General features: G+C 51.2%; 1 non-coding gene across 1 annotated transcript; it reads left to right on the top strand.

Moving 5' to 3' along the window:
• The first annotated feature begins 17,187 nt into the window (after nt 1-17,187).
• Nucleotides 17,188-17,324, top strand: LOC119930275. Its single transcript, XR_005451757.1, has one exon. It is a non-coding gene; the product is annotated as a small nucleolar RNA SNORA7 (small nucleolar RNA).
• The last annotated feature ends 227 nt before the right edge of the window (nt 17,325-17,551 follow it).

The following is a 17,551-nucleotide window of genomic DNA, read 5'->3' as shown; positions in this document are numbered from 1 at the left end:
CGGGGCTTTCCAGATGAGGTAACCGGGGCCCAGAGAGATGGGACGATTTGCCCTAAAATCACATAGCAGACAAGGGGCAGAGCCGGGATTAGAGCTCAATCGTTCATTCATTCAATCGTATTTCTTGAGCGCTTGCTGTGTGCAGAGCACTGTACTAAGCATTTGGAAAATACAATTAGGCAACAGATAAAGTCAATCCCTACCCAACAACGGTCTCACAGTCTAGAAGGGGGAAGGCAGACAACTAAACAAAGCATCAAAATAAATAAATAGAATTATAGATATATGCACATCATTAATAAAATAAATAGTATCATAAATATGTTCCTATATACACAAGTGCTGTGGGGCGGGGTGGGGGGTAGAGCAGAGGGAGGGAGTAGGAGCGATGGGAAAGAGAGGAGGAGCAGAGGAAGAGCGGGGCACAGTCTGGGATGGACTCCTGGAGGAGGTGATCTTTCAGTAGGGCCTCGAAGGAGCGAAGTGAGCTAGTTTGGTGGATGTGAGGAGGGAGGGCATTCCAGGCCAGACATAGGACGTGGGCCAGGGATCGACAGCTGGACAGGCAAGACCGAGGCCCAGTGAGGAGGTTAGCGGCAGAGGAGCGGAATGTGCGGGCTGGGCTGGGCTCCCACCCCCAGAGTGCCCTTGTGGGGTCCGCGTCCTCCCGGAAATCGGCGGGAAATTTAAAGAGCAGAACGGGCTGAGCCTGCGGGACTTGGTGGAAGAGGGAGGCCGCTGCCATGGTGACAGCCCCGCACCGCCGAGAACCGCCGCCGTCACCGAACTCGCCCAGTCCCGACCAGCCTGGCCAGTGCGCCTGGAGGAGACGCTCACCGGAGCAGCACGGCTTAGTGGAAAGAGCACGGGCCTGGGAGTCAGAAGGTCCGTTCTACTCCTGACTCCACCACTTGTCTGCTGTGTGACCTCAATAATAATAATAATGATAATGATGGTATTTGTTAAGCGCTTTCTATGTGCAAAGCACTGTTCTAAGCGCGGGGGGGGGATACAAGGTGGTCAGGTTGTCCCACGTGGGGCTCACAATCTTAATCCCCATTTTACAGATGAGGTAACTGAGGCTCAGAGAAGTTAAGTGGCTTACCCAAGGTCACACAGCCGACAAGTGGCGATGTCGGGATTAGAATCCATGACCGAGCCCGTGCTCTTTCCACTGAGCCACGAGTCACTTCAATTCTCTGTGCTCCAGTTCCCTCATCTGTAAAATGGGGATTGAGATCGGGAGCCCCAGGTGGGACAGTGACTGGGTCCAACTCAATTTGCTTGTACCCACCCCGGCGCTCAGTACCATGCCCGGCACATAGTAAGTCCTTAACAAATGCCACCATCATTATTATTTTACGTATTATTATGTATGTATGTATTATTAGTATTGTTTTTAGACTGTGAGCCCACTGTTGGGTAGGGACTGTCTCTATATGTTGCCAACTTGTACTTCCCAAGCGCTTAGTACAGTGCTCTGCACACAGTAAGCGCTCAATAAATACAATTGATTGATTGATTATTACTACCGTATACAGCGGAACACTTTATACCTCACGCTTAGCCTAATTGAAAGGGGTGTAGATGCGCGCGCACACACACACACCCCGCCCTCCCCCCCGACCTAAAGTAGCTACCAATCCGACTGGCTTCCCCAAATTTCCTGAAGACAGTCCCATGTCACAGGAGTTTCAAGGAGTCTGGACCCCGCAGCATGGCATCCTGGTTCGAGTGCTTTGGCCTCGGCCCCATTAAGGTGTCTCAGCGCAGATCTTTGATATTTGCTTTCTTTGTTCCGCGGCCCCAGGGAACAAGTTCTTTCCCCCTTTTATCGGCTGTTTCGGTTTTGAGGGGAGGTGCTTTTGGGGGTAGGTGCGGAGGGGGGAGTTGCGGAGGAAGTTCTCTTTTGCTGTTCCAACTTCTCAGGCGGCTCATTACCAAGGGAAACCAGGAAAGATCGCCACCCCGCCCTCCCCGTGCTTACATACCGCTCGGGCTCAACCCCACCCGGCAGCCTTTATCATAACGATGGCGTACGAAGCACTGTTCTAAGCCCGGGGGGATACAAGGTAATCAGGTTTTTTCATTCAATCGTATTTATTGAGCGCTTACTGTGTGCAGAGCACTGTACTAAGCGCTTGAGAAGTACAAGTTGGCAACATATAGAGACGGTCCCTACCCAACAGCGGGCTCACAGTCTAGAAGGGGGAGACAGATGACAGAACAAAACATACTAACAAAATAAAATAAATAGATAAATAACATGTACAAGTAAAATAAATGGAGTAACAAATATGTACAAATATATCCGGGTGCTGTGGGGAGGAGGAGGAGGTAAGGCTTGGGGAGGGGGAGGAGGGGGAGAGGAGACTGAGGAGAGGGCTCAGTCTGGGAAGGCCTCCTGGAGGAGGTGAGCTCTCCCACATGGGGCTCACAGTCTTAATCCCCATTTTACAGATGAGGGAACTGAGGCCCAGAGAAGTGAAGTGACTTGCCCAAAGTCACACAGCTGACAGTTGGCGGAGCCGGGATTTGAACCCGTGACCTCTGACTCCAAAGCCCGTGCTCTTTCCACTGAGCCACGCTACTTCTGCACTCGGAAGGATCATCTCCTCAGAGCGCGCCGCCACAGACGTCCGGGACTCCGTTCCCGAGTGGCCCGCACGCCCACCATCACACCGCGTGGCCCCCGCTGCTCCAGTAAGGATTCTCTCCTCACAGCGCCGCCATAGATGCCCGGGATTCCGTTCCCGAGAGGCCCGCAAGCCCTCCCGCCATCACACCGCGTGGCCCCCGCTGCTCCCGGAAGGATCCTCTTCTCAGAGCGCCGCCATAGACGCCCGGGACTCCGTTCCCGAGAGGCCCGCGCGCCCGCCATCACACCGCGTGGCCCCCGCTGCTCCGGGAAGGATCCTCTCCTCAGAGCGCCGCCACAGATGCCCGGGACTCCGTTCCCGAGAGGCCCGTCCGCCATCACACCGCGCGGCCTTCTGCACTCGGAAGGATCATCTCCTCAGAGCGCGCCGCCATAGACGCCCGGGACTCCGTTCCCGAGAGGCCCGCACTCCCGCCATCACACCGCGTGGCCCCCGCTGCTCCAGGAAGGATACTCTCCTCAGAGCGCCGCGATAGACGCCCGGGACTCCGTTCCCGAGAGGCCCGCCCGCCCGCCATCACACCGCATGGACCCCGCTGCTCCCGAAAGGATCATCTCCTCAGAGCGCCAGAGAGGCCCGCCATGGACGCCCGGGACTCCGTTCCCGAGAGGCCCGCCCTCCACCACACCTCGTGGCCCTCGCTGCTCCCGAAAGGATCCTCTCCTCAGAGCGCCGCCATAGACGCCCCCTGCTTCCACCCCCCCCCCCACTTAAGCGACCTTCCTAATAGTGCCCCCCAACACCCCTTCCGGGTCCGGTCCTAACTGACTCTCCCCCTCCCCGCCCCCCACCGCGGGAAAAAGGCCCTTGTTATCACCAAGTTACATTAACGGCAGCCTCATTCGCACCTACTCAGCCCTTCTGTCGACCCCGGCCCACGTCCTCCCCCGGGACTGGAATGCCCTCCCTCTGCCTATCAGCCAAGCTAACTCTCTTCCTCCCTTCAAGGCCCTACTGAGAGCTCATCTCCTCCAGGAGGCCTTCCCAGACTGAGCCCCTTCCTTCCTCTCCCCCTCAAACCCCTCTCCAACCCCCACATCTTACCTCCTTCCCTTACCCACAGCACCTGTATATAAGTATATGTGTTTGTACATATTTATTACTCTATTTATTTATTTATTTTACTTGTACCTATATATTCTATTTATTTTACTTTCTTAGTATGTTTGGTTTTGTTCTCTGTCTCCCCCTTGTAGACTGTGAGCCCACTGTTGGGTAGGGACTGTCTCTATATGTTGCCAACTTGTACATACCAAGCGCTTAGTACAGTGCTCTGCACACAGTAAGCGCTCAATAAATACGATTGATTGATTGATTGATTGATTCTGACGATTGTGGAATTTTAAGTTCTAACCGTGGGCTAAGCACTGAACTAAGCACTGAGAACTAGACCTAGCTGAGCACCCTAACTGAGGCCCAGAGAAGTGAAATGACTTGGCCAATTATTTTTTTTCACCATGTGTATATACCTATAAATCTATTTATTTATATTGATGCCTGTCTACTTGTTTTGTTTTATTGTCTCCCCCCTTCTCTACTGTGAACCTGTTGTTGGGTAGGGATTATCTCTCTTGGTTGATGAACTGTACTTTCCAAATGCTTAGTACAGTGCTCTGCACACAGTAAGCCCTCAATAAATACGATTGAATTGATGAATGAATGAATGAATGGTTACGGAACTGACATACGGTTACGGTAGAGGCGTGGTTCGAACCCAGGCCCTTCTGACTCCCAGGCCCCGGGCTCTGTCCACCTGGTCCACGCTGCTTCTACCTCTCCCTCCACTCCTCAGAATTCCAGGTGCTGGCTACACAGATGGCCACACACCACCCTCTGCGACTTGCCACCCTCTGGTGGCTTGGCCACCCCTGTTGGGATCAATCATTAATCGATGGTAATTATTGAGCACTTACTCTGAGCAGAACCCTCTAGTAAGTGCCTAGTAGAGGACAATAGAACAATACAGAATGGGCCTGGGAGTAAGAAGGACTAGGTTTTAATTCTGAGAAGCAGCCTGGCTCAGTGGAAAGAGCACGGGCTTTGGAGTCAGCGGTCATGGGTTCAAATACCGGCACCATCAATTGTCAGCTGTGTGACTTTGGGCAAGTCACTTGACTTCTCTGGGCCTCAGTTCCCTCATCTGTAAAAATGGGGACTAAGACTGTGAGCCCCCAGTGGGATAACCTGATCACCTTGTCACCTCCCCAGCGCTTAGAACAGTGCTTTGCACATAGTGAGCGCTTAATAAATGCCATCTGTATTATCATCATTACTATTCTGGCTCTGCCACTTGCCTGCCATGTGATTTCCCTTCTCTGGGCCTCAGTTCCCTCATCTGTAAACTGGGGATTCAACACATGGACTTGTGTCCAACCTGATGACCTTATATCTACCCCAGCGTTCAGAACGGTGCCTCATACAGTGCTTACACATACCACTGAAAAACTCATATCATCAAAAAGAGAGAGATTGATGATGATGATGGAATTTGTCACGAGCTTACTACGTGCCAGGTACAGAACTAACCGCTGGGATGGATATAAGCAAATCCAGGTGGACACAGCCACTGTCCCATGTGGGGCTCACAGTCTCAATCCTCATTTTACAGATGAGGTAAGTGAGGCACAGAAATGTGAAGTGACTTACCCAGGGTCACACAGCAGACAAGTCGTAGAGCCCATGACATTCTGACTCCTAGGCCCGTGTGCTATCCACTAGGTCATGCTGTTTCCCCAGTATGCTGGACCTCTAATCCCAGTCACTGGCCTGCTCTGTGTGACCTTGGACAACTCTGTGACTGTGATAAAGACCGTGAGCCTCACATGGTTTGAAAAGGGACTGCGTCTAACCTGATCACCTTGCATCTACCTGAGTGCTGAGGACAGTTTTTGGCACCTAGTCAGCGCTTAAGAGCCATTTGTTTATTTTGCTTGTACTTATTTATTCTATTTGCTTTGTTGTCTGTCTCCCCCTTCTAGACTGTGAGCCCGCTGTTGGGTAGGGACCGTCTCTATATGTTGCCAACTTGTACTTCCCAAGCGCTTAGTACAGTGCACTGCTCACAGTCAGCGCTCAATAAATACGATTGAATGAATGAATGAATGAATTATTACGATCATGACCATCATGACTGTTATTATCGATTTCTGACTCCATCCGTCCCCCTCGCCAAGGTCCGGGGCTTGGATCGTACTCCTCTCCAGGGATTCCTCGACAGCGGACAGAGCCGGTCCGGAGAGGGGCCTCGGTCCATAGGACCCCTCTGCCCTTTCTAATCTCCCCGGCCCCGGATACTCGGCCAGAAAGAAGTCGCCCACCAGCTTCCCCGCGGGGCTCTGCGGCGACGCTCTGTTCTGGCCACCGCCGCCCCTCTCCTCGGCTGAAAGGGTACGGTACGCGGGGCCTTGGACCCCGGATAACGACGGTCCACCGCCCCCGCCCCTTGCATCATCATCATCATAAGGAGAAGAACTGTGGTATTTGTTAAGCGCTGACTGTGTGCCAAGCACTGCACTAAGCGCTGCACAAGCCCCCCCCCCCCCCCCCCCGGCTCCTCCCGGGCGCTCCCTCCTCCCTTCTGCTCCGTGGGCTGCAGTCCCCAGTTCTCCATCTCTCTCTCCTCCGCCCTTCCCTCCGCCCCCGCCCCCGACGGCGGTGGAGCGCTGGCCGGCTGGCTCCTCGTGCTCCACGCCTGGCTCCCCGTGCTCCCCGCCAGACTCTCCGTTGTCCCCGCGGGGCCTCCGGGCCCGGCTCGGCCCGACTGGCGGCTCCCCCGCCTGCTGCTCGGTCCCTCCCAGGAGGCTGGCCGCCTGGCCCACCTTCCCAATCCCCAAGGAAGAGAAAGAGGTCAGCAGGCTCCCCGTCTCCCGACCCGCTCCTCACTTCCCCGCTTCTGTACCCGAGACCGGGCCGGGGGGAGGAAGGGAGGAAGAGGGACACCCCTTGCCCCGCCCCCACCACTTTCCCTGCCTCCCCATCCCTCTTTTCTCCCCGCTTCCTTCCCCCGCCTCCTTCTCCCCCAATCTCCCCACTCCGCTCCCCTAACCTTCTTTCCAAGCCACTTCGTTTCTCTGCCCCCCAGTTATCTCATCTGCAAAATAATGAGGATTGTATTTGTTAAGAGCTTACTCTGTGCCTAGCACTGTTCCAAAGCGCTATTGAGACTGTGAGCCCCACGAGACAGGGACTGTGTTCGACCTGATTTGCTTGTGATAATAATAATAATAATGTTGGCATTTATTAAGCGCTTACTATGTGCAAAGCACTGTTCTAAGCCCTGGGGAGGTTACAAGTTGATCAGGTTGTCCCACGGGCGGGGTGGGGAGCGGAGCTCGCAGTCTTAATCCCCATTTTACAGATGAGGTAACTGAGGCCCAGAGAAGTGAAGGGACTTGCCCAAAGTCACACGGCTGACAATTGGTGGAGCTGGGCGCTTAGTACAGTGCCTGGCGCATAGTAAGCGCTTAACAAATACCATCATTCTTATTATCATCATCATTATTACCCCACCTCATTCCTCCACCTCTTTCTCCCCTTTCTCCTTCCCCCAGGTACCCCTACCCCCTTCCTCCACTTCCGTCTCCCCATCTCCTCCCCACCTCCTTCTCCCTCAATCTCCTTCCTCCACTACCCCCAGCCCCTTATTCCCACTTCTTTCTTCCCCCACCCCCACCTCCCCATCTCCTCCCCATCTCCTCCTCATCTCCCCCCTACCTCCTTCCCTCACATCCTTCTCCCCCAATCTCCTCCCTGCTACTACCTCTGGCCCCTTGTCCCCACTACCTCCTTCCCCCATCTCCTCCCCTGCTATCCCTACCTCCCACCCCCTCCTTCTCCCTCAGTTTCCTGCCCTCCACAGCCCCTAGCCCTTTCCCCCACTTCCTCCTTCCCCATCTCTTCCCCTGCTACCCCTAGCCCTAGCCCTCCCCCCGACCCAATCTTCTTCCCAATCTTCTTCCGAATCTTCTCTCCCCGCTTTCTTATTTATTTCCATTAATGCCTGTCTCCCCCTCTAAATTGTCAGCGGTGTGCAGGGAATGTTTCTGTGTCTTGTTTTATTGTATTCTTCTCAAGTACTTAGTACAGTGCCCGACCCACAGTTAGCGCTAGGTAAATACGATCGAATGAGGGAATGAATGATAACTTCTCCAACCCTTTCATTCATTCAGTCAATCGTATTTACTGAGCGCTTACTGTGCGCAGAGCACTGTACTAAGCGCTTGGAAAGTAAAATTCGGCGAGAGATGGAGACCCTTTCCCCCCACTTCCTCTTTCTCCCATTTCTTTCCCTGGTACCTCTGCCTCCTTTCCCCCACTTGCTCCTTCCCCCACTAACCCTACTTCCTCTTCCTGCTACAGCTACCCCTAAGCGCTGGGGTGGATACAAGCAAATCGGGTTGGACAGAGTCCCCGTTCCAGGTGGGGCGCACATTCTCAATCACACTCTGGGCGTGTCACCCTGCTCCTCAAAAATCTCCAGTGGTTGCCTATCAATCTTTGCATGAAGCAAAAACTCCTCACAATCGGCTTTGAAGCTCTCCATCCCCTTGCCCCCTCCTACCTCACCTCCCTTCTCTCCTTCTTATAATAATAATAATGATGATAATAATAATAATAATGGTGGAATTTGTTAAGCGCTTACTATGTGCAAAACGCTCTTCTAAGCGCTGGGGAGGATACACGGTGATCAGGTTGTCCCAATTCGGGCTCACCGTCTTAATCTCCATTTTACAGAGGAGGTAACTGAGGCACAGGGAAGTGAAGTGGCTTGCCCAAGGTCACACAGCTAAGTGGTGGGGCCAGGATTCGAACCCATGACCTCTGGCTCCCAAGCCCACGCTCTTTCCACTGAGCCACGCTGCTTCCCCTACAGCCCAGCCCACACACTCCACTCCTCTGCTGTTAACCTCCTCACTGGGCCTCGGTCTTGCCTATCCCGCCATCGACCCCTGGCCCACGTCCTACCTCTGGCCTGGAATGCCTTCCCTCCTCAGATCCACCAAACTATCTCTCTTCTCCCCTTCAAAGCCCTACTGAGAGCCCACCTCCTCCAGGAGGCCTTCCCAGACTGAGCCCCCCTTTTCCTCTGCTCCTCCTCCCCTCCCCATTGCCCTTACTCCCTCCTTCTGCTCTACCCCCTTCCCCGCCCCACAGCACTTGTGTATACTTGTACATATTTATTATTCTATTTATTTTATTAATGATATGCATAGAATTATAATTCTATTTATTTTGATGCTGTTGAGGCCTGTCTACTTGTTTTGTTTCGTTGTCTGCCTCCTTCTTCTAGACTGTGAGCCTGCTGCTGGGTAGGGATTGTCTCTATCTGTTGCCGATTTTTATTTTGCAAGCACTTAGTACAGTGCTGTGCACCCAGTAAGTGCTCAATAAATACGATAGAATGAATGAATGAATAAATGATAAGAACCCATGACCTTCTGACTCTCAAGCCCGTGCTCACTCCACTCCATGCTTTGCACATAGTAAGCGCATAATAAATGCCATCATTATTATTAAACACAGACCCTGGGACCTGGGGTCCTGCCAGTGGACCAGAGGTGTCCAGCAGTCAATCCTTCAATTGAGTGATCAGTTGGTGGTGTTTATTGAGCGCTTACTGGGTGCACAGCATCGGACCAGTGCTTGGGAGAGGACACTAGAAGGGAATTAGCAGACACATTTCCTATCCACAATGAGTCTAGAGAGGGAAACAGACAGGCATTCATTCATTCATTCAATCATATTTATTGAGTGCCTACTGTGTGCAGAGCACTGTACTAAACATTTGGGAAGTAGAAGTTGGCAACATATAGAGAGGGTCCCTACCCAACAGTGGGCTCACAGTCTAGAAGGGGGAGACAGAGAACCAAACAAAGCATATTAACAAAATAAATAGAATAAATATGTACAAATAAAATAAATAAATAAATAAATAGAGTACTAAATACGTACAAACATATACATATATACAGGTGTTGTGGGGAGGGGAAGGAGGTAAGGCAGGGGGATGGGGAGGGGGAGAGGAAGGAGAGGGCTCAGTCTGGGAAGGCCTCCTGGAGGAGGTGAGCTCCCAGTAGGGCTTTGAAGGGAGGAAGAGAGCTAGCTTGGCGGATGTGCGGAGGGAGGGCATTCCAGGCTAGGGGGAGGACGTGGGACGGGGGTTGATGGCGGGACAGGCAAGACTGAGGCCCAGTGAGGAGGTTAGCAGCGGAAGAGCAGAGTGTGTGGGCTGGATTGTAGAAGGAGAGAAGGGAGGTGAGGTAGGAGGGCGCGAGGTGATGCCTTGAAGCCGAGGGTGAGGAGTTTTTGCCTGAATGGCATGGGAAGTGGCAGGGTGTAGGGATAGATGCTTAAGTGTTGTGGGGTGGAGATGGGGTTCATTCATTCATTCATTCAATCGTATTTATTGAGCACTTACTGTGTATAAACCACTGTACTCAGCCCTTACAGATAAAGGCATAAGGAGGTTAGGGAGCCTAGGATCTAATGGATTGAATTCCCCAGGACTGTGGTTCCTGGAACAGAGATTTTTTTCTCTGCTCTGCAGTTGCTCTCTCTCTATTAACCGGCGGCTGAGCCCATAAAGGTGTCACAGAAGACGAAGAAGCTGACCGAGGTGACCGAGCCACCGGCCCCTGCATCCCCAGGAATCCAGCAGAAGTGCCTCCACACAACCTCATCTTCCGATCCAGCGTGCGGAGAGGCTTCGGCTGCGTTCTCAGGGTCTCCCCACATCCGGGGGCCTCCTTGGGCCGGGGTCTCCCGCCCCCACGGAGGGACCTCCTAGTGGGCTGGCGACCGGACAAGTGGCATCTGTCCTGAGCCCAGCGCTCCCGGTTTGGCATCCACAGTCTTCTCTGGAAAGGTCAGTCTTGGCTCCCCTGACGGGATCGCAGATATCGCTTTGTCGGGTAGATTGAATCAAGTCTGGTTTTTTGGGGGGTTTCCCCAAAAGAAAGGCAGAACGCGTGCCTCTTCCTTCAGCCGATTTCACTCATCCAAAAGAAACGCATTCTGAAAAAAAGCGCCTCAAAAACACCTGCACTTCACAGTTAGGGAGCGTGGAATGTCAGAATTCATTTAGTCGTATTTCTTGAATGCCAACTGTGTGCAGAGCCCTGTACTAAGCGCTTCGAAGAGTACAATAGAACCCTCAACAGGCACATTCCCTGCCCCCAACAAGCTGACAGCCTAGAGGAGCTGGGTTCTCGTCCCAGCTCCCACATTTAATAAATATGGTACTTGTTATGGTTACAATAATTATCGTACTTGTTAAGCGCTTACTAGGTGCCAAACATTGTTCTAAGCACTGGGCTAGGTATAAATTCATCAGGTCGGACACGGTCCCTATCCCACGTGGGGTCACAGTCTAAGTAGGAGGCAGAACAGGTATCAAATTCCCATTTTAGACATGAGGAAACTGAGCAGCAGAAAAGTGGCAGAGCTGGGTTTCGAAACCAGGTCCCCTGTTTCCCAGGCCTGTGTTCTTTCCACTGGATCACTCTGCTTCATAGCCTGCTGTGTGACCTTGGGCAAGTCACATCACTTCTCTGGGCCTCAGGTCCCTCATCTGTAATCTTAATCTTAATCTGTGAGCCCCCGTGGGACATGAGCTGTATCCAACCTGATTAGCTGTACCCCATCACTTAGAACAGTAGTAGGCCCATAATAGGTACTTAACTAATACCATAAGAAAAAAAAGAAAACTGAAAAAATGAGAAGGCTCAAGAGTCATTTCTGAAGCCTGACCTTAGCATCAGCTATTCCCTCCTATCCTCTGCCCAGAGGAAGATCTCCAGGAATGTTCTTCAAACAGGGCCGGGCCTTTTGAAAGATATCAATCAACTTCGTATTACCAAAAGGGATTTTCAAATACATATTGATTACTATTATCATTGTTATTATTATTACTATTATCATCATCCCTCACAGCACAAGTGTATCTACCGACTGCATTGTACCCTCTAAGTGCATAGTTACAGTGCTTTGCCCAAAGAAAGCACATAGTAAACACCATGCATTGATACCTTCTACACCGGAAGCTCGTTATCGGCAGGGAATATGTCCGCTAGTTCTGGTGTGTCCACTAGTTCTCACCCAAGCGCTCAGTGCAGTGCTCTGCACGTAGTGAACGCTCAGTAAATACCGTAACTGGCTGAAGTGACCTTGTGGTCTCGGCATAAAACCTGCCCCCTGACTCTCCCCTTGCCTGATTGACAGACAACTGCTCTGCAGGCAGAGTCAATCACTCAACCAATCAGTGGTGTCTGTTGAGCGCTGACTATGTGCAGAGCACTGTCTGTAGCACCTGGGAGAGGACAATCTAACAGAATTAGCAGACCCCTTCCCATAATGAGCTTACAGTTTAGAGGAGGGGGTCCTGAGGCATCCCAAGTGCAAACAGTAAGCGCTCAATAAATACGATGGATTGATTGACTCTTGGCCCAGTGGAAAGAGCACAGGCCTGAAAGTCAGAGGACCTGGGTTCTCATCCGGGTTCCACATGGTATAGAAGATAGAGCATGGGCCCGGGAGTCGGAAGGTTCTAATCCTGACTCCATCACTTGTCCGCCGGGTGACTCTGGGCAAGTCACTTCACGTCAGCTGTGTGACTTTGGGCAAGTCACTTAACTTCTCTGTGCCTCAGTTACCTCATCTGTAAAGTGGGGATTAAGACTGTGAGCCCCCTGCGGGGCAATCTGATCACTTTGTAATCTCCCCAGCGCTTAGAACAGTGCTTTGCACGTAGTAAGCGCTTAATAAATACCATTATTATTATTATTATTCTCTGGACCTCAGTTCCCTCACTTGTAAAATGGGGATTTAGACTGTGAGCCCCACAAGGGACAGGGACTGTGTTCAAGTCCATTTGCTTGTATCCCCAACACTTAGCACAGTGCCTGACACATGGTAAGCGCTTAACAAATACTGTTATTATTATTATTATTATTATTATGCCTGCTGTGTGACTTTGGGCAAGTCACTTCACTTCTCTGGGCCTCAGTTCCCTCATCTGCACAATGGGGATTCAATCCCTGTTCTCCCTCCTCCTCAGAGTGGGAGCCCCTCGTGGGACCTGATGATCTCCTATCTACCCCAGTACTTAGAACAGTGCAGGGTACAGAGTAAGCATTTAACAAACACCACAATTGTCCTTATTATTTGTGTCTTCTTGTGTGGGAGGGTGTGTGTGTGTGGGCGCCCGCTAGTATGTGGGCCTGACTGACTGACTGGGCATGCGTGGGGGGCTGTAGGTGGATTTGGAGGGGGAAGGGTGTGGCTCACAGTTTACAAGCAGCAGAGACATGGGGAAACATCATTCCATGTCTTAATCGGTCTTGGGCTGGGTTACTCTTTCACTTGCCTACACGTCAGAGAAGGGAGTCGTCCCACCCAAACCACGGTGGGTTGTCCACCCACGCACCAGAGAGTGGAGGTTCACCGGGACAGGCACGTGTCTGCCCAGTCTTGTGCCTTCCACTTCCATTGTGGGCAAGGAATGTGTCTGTATTATCATTCCATTGTACTGTCCTAGGCATTTAGTACAGTGCTCTGCACACGGTGAACTTTCAATAAATACGATTGAATGAATGAATGAATGCATTCCCACCAGGCGGTAGTGTGACAGGATTCCTGCGGTGGGGGTGAGATTTGCATCATCACTACCACCATCATCATCATCATCATAATAGTACTTGTTACGCACATATTGTGTGTGAAGTACTGTTCCAAGTGTTGGAGTAGGTCTAAGTTAATCAGGTTGGACACAGTCCCTATCCTACATGGGGCTCTCACTCTTAATCCCCATTTTACAGAGGAGGTGACTGAGGCATTTAACAGAGAAGTTAAGTGACTCACCCAAGATCACACAGCAGATGAGTGGCAGATCTGGGATTTGAACCTATGTCCTTCTAATTCCCAGGCCCTTGTTCTAGCTGCTAGGCCTTGTTGGCTTGGGAGGAGCCAAGTGTACAAGTTGGGGTAAAGTGGGAGAAGAGAGGGAAAAAGTAAAGAGGGAGTTGATGGAAAGTCTTGCTGCCAATGGTTAGGGGATCTGTTCCATGTGTAAAGAAATGGGTAACCGCTGGAAAGTTTTGAGGAGGGGGAGCATATATTTTAAATGATGTTTTCAGACTTCAGGTTCACTTTGGGAAGGGAATCACTGAATCGTATTTATTGAGCACTTACAGTGTAACGGGATAACAGAGTTGGAGGATACGTTCTCTGCCCTCAAAGAACTTAGAGTTAGTCATGTTTATTGAGCACTTCCTATGTTCAGAGCATTGTACTAAGCACTTGAGGGAGTACAATACGACAGTAGACAGATACATTCCCTGCCCACAGTGAGCTTACAGTCTAGAGGGGAAAACAGCTATCAATATCAATCAATCAATCAATTAATCACAGATATGGACATCGTGCTGTGGGGCTGGGAGCAGGGTATGAATAAAGGGACCAAGTCAGGGGGATGCAGAAGGGAGTGGGAGAAGAGGAAAGGAGGGCCTAGTCTGCAAGGCCTCTTGGAAGAGACGTGCCTTCAGTGAGGTTTTGAATTGGGGGAAGAGTCATTGTCTGTCAGATACGAGGAAGGAGAACCTTCCAGGTCAGAGGCAGGACGTGGGCGAGAGGTCGGCAGCGATAGAGACGAGATCGAGTCACTGTGAAAAGGGTAGCACCGGAGGAGCGAAGAGTGTGGGCTGGGTTGTCATGGGAGTGTGGCAAGGTGAGTAGGAGACTAGCGAGGTAGAGGGGGAAATGTGTCTACCGACTCTGTTGTATTGTCAAGCGCTTTGTACAGCGCTCTGCATGCATTAAGCACTCGATAAATATCATTGATTGATGGATCGATTGATGTTTTCAGAAGATGATCTAGACACGAGAATGCAGGATGAGCTGAGACGATAAGAGGACAGGGGCTGGGAGACCGGCAGGGAGACTCATCCGAGAGTCCAGGTGGGAGGAGATGAGAGTCTGAAACCTCGGGTGTGGATAAAGGGTAGGGAGGAAAGGGGCAGATCCAGGAAACACCATGGAGGGAAAACTGGTGGCAGGACGGAGGGACGGACGCATAAAATGTCAGAGGCCACTGCGGTAGGATTGAAAGAGGCCAGCAGAGGTAGGTATACCCCTCCCTGCCAGGAATCCACTCCATTTCCTGGAACAGTCTAGGAAGTTAAGAATTCCTACAAGAGCTCGTTGTCTCTAGACTGTAAGCTCATTGTGGGCAGGGAACATATCTGTTTATTGTTCTTTCTTATTCTCCCAAGCGTTAAGTACAGTGCTCTGCACAAAGTAAACGTTCAATAAATACAATTGAATGAATGAATGAATGAAAAAGATCCCTTTAACATAGCATGAAGTGATAAACAACAAAGGAGGAGTGGTGGATAAGGGGTCGTCCTACAGAAAGGAAGGGCCTTCTTCAGTGAACCAATTCAGAATTTTATTATTTTTTTAGCATTTGTTAAGCATTTACCATGTGCCAGGCACTGTACCTGGCACTTGGGGTAGATACCAGCTAATCAGATTGGACACAGTCCCTGTCCCATCTGGGGCTCACGGTCTCAACCCCTATTTTACAGGTGAGGGAACTGAGGCACAGAAAAGTGAAGTGACTTGCCCAAGGTCACACAGTAGGCAAGTGGCAGAGCTGGGATTAGAGCCCAGGTCCTTCTGACTTCCAGGCCCTGGCTCTATCGATTAGGCCATGCTGCTTCTGTAATACTACTTATATTGGCATTTTCCATATACTATAAAATGCCAAGGCTTGACCTCTGTGGTGTTTGATTCAATCTGTCCTTGTCCCAAAGGTTTCCCGAGTTATCGATAGTCGTGGTCTCAGCACTCACTTGTTATAACTGTCTTTGATCTGTAATTCTACTCAAGTGCTTAGTATCTGAGCCCCTAGGTGGGTCCAAGTAGATTTTTTAGTGGGAGATTCCCCCCACGTTTAGGGGGTCTTTGAAGCCTTCCAGTTTGTCCATTTCAAAAATAAGTGTAACTGGAGTTTCAAACCTATAGATTTATTCTTGCCATATTTTCTGCCAAGGTAACCATGAAGGTGATGATGATGATAATAATAATAATAACTGTAGTATCTCTTAACCATTTACAATTTGCCAAGCACTGTTCTAAGCACTGGGGTAGATACAGGAGTATGGGGTCGGACAGAGACCGTGTCCCAAATGGGGCTCACAGCCCTAATGCCCATTTTACAGATGAGGGAACTGAGTCACAGAGAAGTGAAGTGACTTGCTCAAGGTCTCACAGTAGACATGTGGCTGAGCAGGGATTGGAACCCATGACCTTTTGACTCCCAGGCCTGGGCTCTATCACCCTAAGCGCTTGGGAAGTACAAGGTGACAACATATAGAGACGGTCCCTACCCAACAACGGGCTCACAGTCCAAGAGGGGGAGACAGACAACAAAACAAAACATATTAACAAAATAAAATAAATAGAATAGTAAATATGTACAAGTAAATTAAATAAAGTAATAAATCTGTACAAACATATATACAGGTGCTGTGGGGAGGGGAAGGAGGTAGGGCGGGGGGATGGGGAGGGGGAGAGGAAGGAGGGGGCTCAGTCTGGGAAGGCCTCCTGGAGGAGGTGAGCTCTCAGTAGGGCTTTGAAGGGAGGAAGAGAGCTAGCTTGGCAGATGTGCGTAGGGAGGGCATTCAATCAATCAATCAATCAATCGTATTTATTGAGCACTTACTGTGTGCTGAGCACTGTACTGAGCGCTTGGGAAGTACAAGTTGGCAACATATAGAGACAGTCCCTACCCAACAGTGGGCTCACAGTCTAAAAGTCGATCCATTCCAGGCCAGGGGGAGGAGGTGGGCCGGGGTTCGACGGCAGGACGGGCGAGAACAAGGCACAGTGAGGAGGTTAGCGGCAGAGGAGCAGAGGGTGCGGGCTGGGCTGGAGAAGGAGAGAAGGGAGGTGAGGTAGGAGGGGGCAAGGGGATGGAGAGCCTTGAAGCTGAGAGTGAGGAGTTTTTGCTTGATGCCTAGGTTGACTGGTAGCCACTGGAGATTTTTGATTGGGGGAGTAACGTGCCCAGAGCGTTTCTGCACAGAGATGATCCAGGCAGCAGCATAAAGTATAGACTGAAGTGGGGAGACACAGGAGGATGGGAGATCAGAGAGGAGGCCGATGCAGTACTCCGGTTGGGATAGGATGAGAGATTGAACCGGCAGGGTAGTGGTTTGGATGGAGAGGAAAGGGCAGGGCAGAACTTGGCGATGTTGCGGAGGTGAGACCGGCAGGTTTTGGTGACGGACTGGATGTGAGGGCTGAACGAGAGAGCGGAGTCGAGGATGTCGCCAAGTTTGAGGGCTGGTGAGATGGGAAGGATGGTAGTGCCATCTACAGTGATGGGAAAGTCATGGAGAGGGCAGGGTTTGAGACCAGGGTTGGGCCAAGCGGCCCAGAGCCGCTTGGCTTAAACAAAGAGGAATTTCCATTTCCTCTTGTCGGGCAATCATTGAGCACTTATTATGTGGAGAGCACTGTACTAAGGCCCCTCGCAGGGTCATGCCTGGAGAGTTTCCAGTACTCTACCAGTCTCGATTACCAGAGGGAGATCAAGCAGAGGCCTACCCGTTCCATTCCTAGCTTGGGCCGTGGCTAGCGAGTGGAATGGAATCTGTTACAAGTCAAAACTCGCCTGTGCTGGGCACCAGCGGCAAGCGAGAGAGTTGAGGGCGGAGACTCAAGTTTACTGTGCGAAAGGTGGCAATGGTAAACCACTTCCAGATTTTTACCAAGAAAACAATCTGTATACACCACCAGAACGATGGCAGATGCAAGTGGGACGTTCTGGGAGAGATGCGTCCATGGTGTTGCTATGGGTCGGAAAGGACTCGACAGCACAAGACAGCAAC

The sequence above is a fragment of the Tachyglossus aculeatus genome, chromosome 6 (assembly GCF_015852505.1).
Source record: "Tachyglossus aculeatus isolate mTacAcu1 chromosome 6, mTacAcu1.pri, whole genome shotgun sequence".
Taxonomy (NCBI): Eukaryota; Metazoa; Chordata; class Mammalia; order Monotremata; family Tachyglossidae; genus Tachyglossus; species Tachyglossus aculeatus.
Note: the sequence above shows the minus strand (reverse complement) of the source record. Positions and strands in the feature narration are given on the sequence as shown.